Here is a 7195-nt window from a genome sequence, read left to right as displayed (position 1 = left end):
CACATGGGGGCAGAGAAGCGCTTCCTCTTCTCCGCAGCCGAGCTCCCCCCACCCTCCAGGCAGGCCTGCACAAAGCCTCCCGGCGGACCCCGTTCTAGTCCTGTTTCCAGGGCCCTGCGCTGAGCTGCGCCCCATGGTGCTTGTGTTTTGCAAGGCGTCGCAATGCCCTCCCCAGCATTGCGACACAGCCTGCTGGGAAGGAGAACAACAGATACGGGTGGCAACCGTTCCGGGCATGGCACCACAGACTGCCCTTTTGTTTGCTCGCTGCCTCCTTAGGAAATCCCCAGGGATGCTGGAGACACCCGCTTAAGGCGTTGCAGGAAACAGCGCGCCCTCCCCTGGATTGGAAACGGGATGGTGGGGAAGGGGAACCGTTAGCGACATAGGTACCAGCCCTTTTACTGCCCGAGAAGAGGGCGGGTTGGCCCTTTCCCATGTAGCCAGAAAACACCCACGTGCTAATTTGTTTTTGCATTTAGATCCCTCCTTTTTTCCTCTTCTCGGGAACTCAAGGTAGTTACATGGTTCGTGTTTATCCTCACAACCACAACCCTGTGAGGTAGGTTAGGTTAAGAGGCAGTGACTGGTCCAGCATCACCCCGTGAATTTCATGGCCCCACTGCCTCCTGCTTTCAGTGGGATCTAATCCAGCTCTGCGCCTTTGGACAGAGTCGCAATGGATGCTACTTAAAGGGAGTAGAGAACCCATAAACTGAGGATTACACTTTGTGCACTAGTTGAGGTGGACTCCTGTCCAGAGAAGCTTGTCCCATAATACATTTGTTAGTCTCTAAAATGCGACGGACCAAACCACAACTGTATTTCTCTCCATCCTCCTCTCAATCTGTAAAGCAATGCAATGGATGGCCTGATAGAGAAAGCAGCCCGATTTATCATGAAAGTGTGCGCAGGATTAGACCCGTAAGTGCTTGCAGGACTAGGATGCAGGGCAATAATGCAGACTAGCCCCATAAAAGGCTTCCATGGGGGCACTCTGCCTGCTGGCTTAATCAGAGACCTTTTCTGTGGGTCTGACTGGGACATGGTGTGAGAAGTAACTGGCTAGACCCAAGCAAGTACTACCTACTCCCAAAACACTTGTTCGGGGGGGGGGGGGCGGCCGGGGGGGGCATTCAAGCAGTAGGACAAGGGAATCCCCCTGGCATCTGCCTCCATCTTTTGCTCAGGGTTGGCCCAGTTTACCTGTGGCAGTGAAAGCGGACTTTGAAATACAGCAATAATTCTGAGCAATGCATTTTTCCCATGTGTGCCCGAAACAGGAACAAACAGATCTTTTACTGTGTGGCTTTACTATGTGGTGTCACAATTGCAGTGTGAAGAAATATGCTGCATTTCGTTGCTGCAGCTAGTCAGTTACAGTTCCATACTCTTCCCTTCCAGCTGTCCTAGCATATTTTTACTATCACAGAAATTGCTTGTCCTCCGGTGTTCAGATTCTCTTTATGTGCACCTTTATTTTTAAAAGCTCTACGTGTGTGGGAAGAAGAGAGGTTCCAGTTACTGCCAGGGTGCAGGATTCTGCATTTAAAACATCACCAAAGGGTTTGGTGTGTTTGTATCAGTTACTAATTCCTGTATATATGTTTAGAAAGTGACGAGCATTTTAAGTACAAACACAAACAACTTTGCCTCTGTCAGGATTTGAGACAGGTTCAGGGCCCCCTCTTCTGGCCAAAGGGCGGAATAGCAGCCCTGGTAGTTGCAGGATTGGACCCTCAGCCTGCTGCAGCTATCAGAACTCTTACAAGCAGCACCTGGGAGCCCTGGGGGAAGAGCTATAGAAGAACTGGGTCTCCCCTCCAGAAGGTTCCTCAGCGATGAAGGTCTCCTGGTGGGTTTCTTGTTACCTTGTGTTCAAGACCCAGCTGTGCTCCAGCTCTGCTCCAGCCCCCCCCCCCCCAGTCTGGCTCCAGTTCTGTTCTAGCTCTGGTCCAGTTACTATAGCCTTGCTCCAGCCATGGAGCCAACTGGGGGACCTTGGGCCAGCCACAGACGCTCAGTCCAGCCTACCTCACAGGGTGGTTGTTGGGAAAAAAGCAGGAGGAGGAGAATAATGTAAGCTGTTTTGAGTTTGGGGTGGGGTGGGGTGGGGTGGGGTGGGGTGGGGGGCATTCCAGGGGCTTTCACAGGTAAGGCCAAGTGAGGAGACTTCGATGCAGTTAGAAGCCATCTTTGGACTTCTTCCACTCCACCAAATCCAAGTGAGGCCTTGTTCTCTAGTCACCTCGGGTGCCGCTTTTTGGTGGAGAGCTGGGGGCAATTCAAAACAACACAAACCGTCCTGGGACTGGGAGGGAGCATTTGCATCCTGCAACCTCCCCCCCCCCCCCCCCCCCCGGGGGGGGGGGGGGCTCTTTTCCCCCCCCCCCCCCCCCCCCCCCCCCGTACAGATGGCGGTTGTGCTTCCATCTTCCCTCCCGCCACTTCTGCAGGCAGCTGGTCGTGTTTCTCTTTGCGAGCCGGTGGGTGGCTGCGAGTTCTCCGTTCGCCCGTGCAGCTGACAGGCGGCAGAGCTGCTCATTCCCAGCAGCACCACCTCCCCGGGCAGCGCAGATCACAGCAGCTGCTCTGCGAGAAAGGAAAGCGAGAGGGCCCTGCTGTGAGCTACTGCGGGAAGTGGGTGCAGGTGAAGCCACGAGCTGCCCTCGCGGGAATGAAGACCTGCACAGAAAAATGTTTTCAGGTTGAGCTGAGTGCACGTGGCCAGCCTCAAGATGGCTCTGCCCGAGGAACCTGGGCTCTGAAAGCCCGGCGGTGGGAGAAGCAGAAGTATAACAGGGCGTGTGGCTTATTTATATCGAAGATGCGTTATCCCCTGCCTTCGTGCAAGCACTCGGAGGAACAGTGGGCGGGCCGTGCGTGCCAACTCCGTGAAAGGCGCAACCCGGTGCCTTCCCATTGGTGCCTGGGGGTCTGTGCTCGGTCCCCGTGCGTGATCTAGACAGCTGCGTACGACCAATCAGACGAAAAGGGCGTGCCTTTCAGAAAAATCAGATCACCTCCATGCCTTGTTCTGAGCGCAGGATGCATGACAGCTGCTGCGGTCGGAGGCTTGGATGTATTAATTATGGGGCGCAGGAGTGGGGAGGGAGGGAGAGCCCGACTGGTTAACTGCTGCCCTCTAGTGTCTTTGTGAGGAACTGCATCCACTATCGACCCGAGTGTCGTCGTGGAATGCCTGCGCTCGATTCTACTTTGGTTGCAATACTGGGGAAAAGAGAAAACCCAGAACTGCAGCCAAGCCTGGCTGGATCAAAACGCAGCAGCCGACAGGTGGCATCACCGAGACGGATCTCTCTCTCAGACCAGGCCTGAAGCGGATGTCATTTTTGCCGCCTCTGGGGGGTTACCATGGTGAAAGCTCTGCTCCTTCTATGGACCGTCCAGATGCAAGGAAAGCAGAGTAGTATTTAGTGAAAATAGAACTGCCAAAGGAGGGTGCATTTTCCTAGCCCAATTCTCCCTTCAATAAAGACTAGAGATTGGGAAGGTGGTGAATGAACTTCTAGCAATACACATACTTAGTTTCAGTTTAAGGGTGGTGGTTGGTGCAATATGGTAGCCAACTTCTAATATCTGAAGGGTTTTCCTGCAGGAGATGGAGCAGAGGGCAGCACTGTTCGAACCAATGGGTGGAGCTTTTGGCCAGACTTAGGACAAGCTGCGTACCAGATGCAAAGAGCTGTTCAGAGATGGAGCAAGCTGCTTCGGAGGGAGCTGGCGACGTCTCCTTTCCAGATGCTGGAAGCTCTCTGCCAAAGGTGCCGCAGCAGCGGCCTCCTCCAGATGCTTTGCAGCACTTCTCCCAGCACTCCTGAATACTGGCTGAGGTGGATATGAGTTGAAGTCCAGAGCCCCCGGAGAGCATCAGGAAAGCTGCCCCCTTGCATCCGGACCTGCCAGGTGTGCCGCACGTAAGCAGTTGGCTTCCATTACCCCCTTCCAGCTCTGGGATCCTCTGGTTCTTTTTCAAAGCCGGCAGTCATTCTCACAAGCAGCTTCTTTTGGGATGGAGCTCCTAAGTCTGGGTTAATGGAAGCTGAATCATGCAGTTGAGTGGATCTCAAGCTGCCACTCGAAATGGTTTTAGGAAGACTGTCCTTCTGCATAAGTAATGGCAGGTGATCCTAAAGGAAGCGGTGTGTGTGTGTGTTTTGTCCATGTGCTTGTATTTCCATGCATGTCCACCTCCCTAGTATTTAATTTTTAGAAACCCAGTGGAAGAGCTTGAATATTCTCTCTCTCACACACACACAGACAGGCAGACTTAGTGGTTAAAAGCACAAGACTGGGACTCAGACGATCCGGGTTCTAGTCCCCACTCGGCCATGGAGCCAACGGGGTGACCTTGGCCCAGCCACAGACTCACAGGGCGGTTGCTGGGGGAGAGCAGGGGAGGAGGAGGTAAGCTGCTTTGCGTTCATTGCAAGAAAAAGCAGGATATATTGTCGAATACATAAAAATAAAATTTGAACCTTGACATGGCACCCTCCCCTCCACCCACAAGGCCAAATACAAAAAGTGTTTGATCAGGGATAGGCAATAAAAATTGGGGTTCTCGGTGGTGAATACACCCAGCTTCCATGCCAGGGCTGTCCATACCCTCTTATCCAAGAAAAAGAAACCATTTCTACAGATACCCACTGGAACAATGGGATGTATATTTACTCAACCACTCTATAGATAAGCTCCAGGGTAAGGTTTGTAAAACACCTGCAGTACCAGTGAAAGTTCTCAAGGTCAATGATTTGCTTCAAAGGTGTGTTCTGGTTCTGCTGTGGAGAGGGCCCAGGCAGCAGGAAGCGAGCAAGAGAAAAATCTGCAATGTTGTAATAACCTTGTGTGTCTCCTTTTTACATAAGGTACATACCTATGGAGTTGGATCCCAGTGCATTTTTTCAGATATGATTCAGCTCCCCATGTACACAGGAATGTGTGTGTGTGTGTGTGTGAGAGAGAGAGAGAGAGAGAGAGAGAGAGAGAGAGATTCTCTTGGAGCACAAAACTGGGTTGAGAGGAGTTGCTTGGAAATGCGAATAGATCCCCTGCTCTGTGTTGCATTCAGAATCTTGGTGGAGAGACCCGGGTTTTTGCCTCAGTTTGCCTTTTCTGTGAAATGGGTTTCTTTGCAAGCATTTTTGTCTCCTGAGGCTCCAAGCCCCGCTCCAGCTCTTCTTGCTCCATTGACTGAGGGCTCTACCAATGCTTGCTGGACAAGAGAGAGGCAGGCATCTGATTCCAGGAGAGGCACTTAGGTAGAACGATTCAAGGCGGTGAGGCCTTGGTGGGCTGCAAAACAGTTCGTCCAGGGTGTTGCGCAATTGCCTGCGGCAGCACAAAATGCCCCAGAAATGCGTGGCTCTGGGGGAGGATAGAGGGCTCCAGGCCTAGTGCAGGGTTTTTAACACCTCCTTGGCCACTGTGACCTGCTTGCTCTGGGCCAGGAGGAGGCGGGTGAGGAAGAGGAGCAGCAAGATGGCTTCCTTTTTGCCAGGGGAGCACCTGGTAGCACTGAAGAGGAGGCCAGCTGGACTTCTCCTAATGACCTGGTCTGTAACACCCATCATCCATCCCTGTGGTCATGCTAACTAGGGCAGAGGGAATTGCAGTCCAACCCCAGGGAGGGGCCCTTGAAGTCAGATTCTGTCTTCTGACAGGAAACATAGAAACAGAGCTAGTCAGAAGGGCCCCAGCCGGCTCCGCTCACAACATGCCCTCTATGTGCATGTCCAGCCTATCCTTGAACACCTGCACCGGTGGGGCCTCAACCACCTCCCGTGGAAGCCCATTCCACACCCTGGGGGTCCTGACTGTCAGGAAGTGCTTCCTGGCATCCAAATTGAGCCTTGGTTCCCTGAGCTTTGCTCCATTGGAGCACGTCCTGCCTTCCTCTGCAGGGGAGAACAGGTCCCTACCCACCTCCGTGTGACACCCCCTCACATACCTGCATGTCGCCAACAGATCCCCTCGGAGTCTCCTCTTCTCCAGGCTGAAGAGACCCAGTTCCCTCAGTCTCGCCTCATACGGCATCCCCTGCAAACCGGCCACCAACCTTGTGGAAGCCTTACTTAGAGTAGCCCTAAGGGGATGCGTGACGCTGAGCTGAAAGCCTTGCTCTGGTTTGGCCAGGGCTGGGCAGCGGCGCTTCTCTAAGGACTCCAGACACAGGGCCCTCTCCATGCAGGGCTGGCACGGATCCTTGGCCCACTCAGCGTGGGAGGGGATCCTCAGCCAAAGTCCCTCTTTGGGGCAGGCCAGGCTTACCTGGCAGGGACCACTCACAGTTCCTTCCAGCTTTCCATGTGGGCCTCCCGTAATTCTCCTGCCCTAGTGTCCCTCTGGGGCACTGTGGGAATTAGAATGGGGGAGCTGCCCCAAGTCCCATGCTTGCACCCAGAAAGGGAAAGGAGAGTCTCCATGTCATGCAGTCCCCAGAGTGGGATGCCAAGGCTGTGCTACCTATGGGGTGTCCTCCTTTCTGCCTGTTGAAATCAAGCCTGCATTAAGAACCATGAGGACTAGAATCTTGGCCCAGTTTAGAGGAAGGAAGGTTCCTGGGCACCTCCAGGTGGGACTGGTAGAGAGCTTTCCAGGTGAACTTTTAGCAAGGCTCGCTCTCTTCCCCGCTGCGACGGAGTTTTCCCTCTGCCCGAGCAGAAGCGAGACTGTAAAAGCGCGGCGCGCCGGGGCATGTGCAGAGCGCCCGGGCCCTCGCGGCGAGGGCGGCTGGCGCGGCCGGGCGGGAGCGGCGCCGGGGCCGGGGCCGCGCAGCTTGGGCCGCTCGCTGCCTCCGCCGCGCAGCGCCCCTCGCCAGTGCTGGGCGGGTCCTGGCGCCGGCGGGGAGGGCAGACCGCGCGAGAGCGGCGCGGCCGCTGGGCCGGCCGCCCCCCCACCCCTCCCTCCCTCCGTCCGTCCTCGGCGGCCCCGGCCCCGGCAGCGCCACTCCGCCGCTCGGGCAGGCATGGGCCATGGCCCTGGAGGCGGCCCCCTTGTCCCGCTTGCGCAGCCGGCGCGACGCGTTGCTGCGGAAGGGGGTCAGCTTTGAATGCGAGCCTGGAGAAGACAAGTGAGCGCGGGGCGCGGGGGGCGGTGCAGGCGGCGGGGGGGCTCGGGGGGGGGCGCCCCGCCCGGTCCCGGAGAAGACCCTCGTCCCCGCCGGAGGTGCTGGCCA

The 7195-nt window shown here is 55.6% G+C and overlaps 1 protein-coding gene across 3 annotated transcripts in view; it reads left to right on the top strand.

Moving 5' to 3' along the window:
* Positions 1-7195, top strand: part of GARNL3 (GTPase activating Rap/RanGAP domain like 3) — a 108104-nt gene that overhangs the window by 6180 nt on the left and 94729 nt on the right. The window contains exon 1 of one of the 3 annotated variants that reach the window (XM_044439944.1): positions 3885-3938. The exons of 1 other annotated variant lie outside the window; for it this stretch is intronic. The gene's annotated coding sequence lies outside the window, so the exon portion shown is untranslated. Of the gene's footprint in view, positions 1-3884; positions 3939-7195 lie in introns of those variants that run through there. One more of the 3 variants, XM_044439945.1, reaches the window with a different exon arrangement.

This window comes from Varanus komodoensis, unplaced genomic scaffold (assembly GCF_004798865.1).
Source record: "Varanus komodoensis strain SLA01 unplaced genomic scaffold, ASM479886v1 scaffold36, whole genome shotgun sequence".
Lineage (NCBI taxonomy): Eukaryota > Metazoa > Chordata > Lepidosauria > Squamata > Varanidae > Varanus > Varanus komodoensis.
The sequence above is the reverse complement of the archived record's forward strand: the minus strand, read 5'-3'. Positions and strand labels throughout refer to the sequence as shown.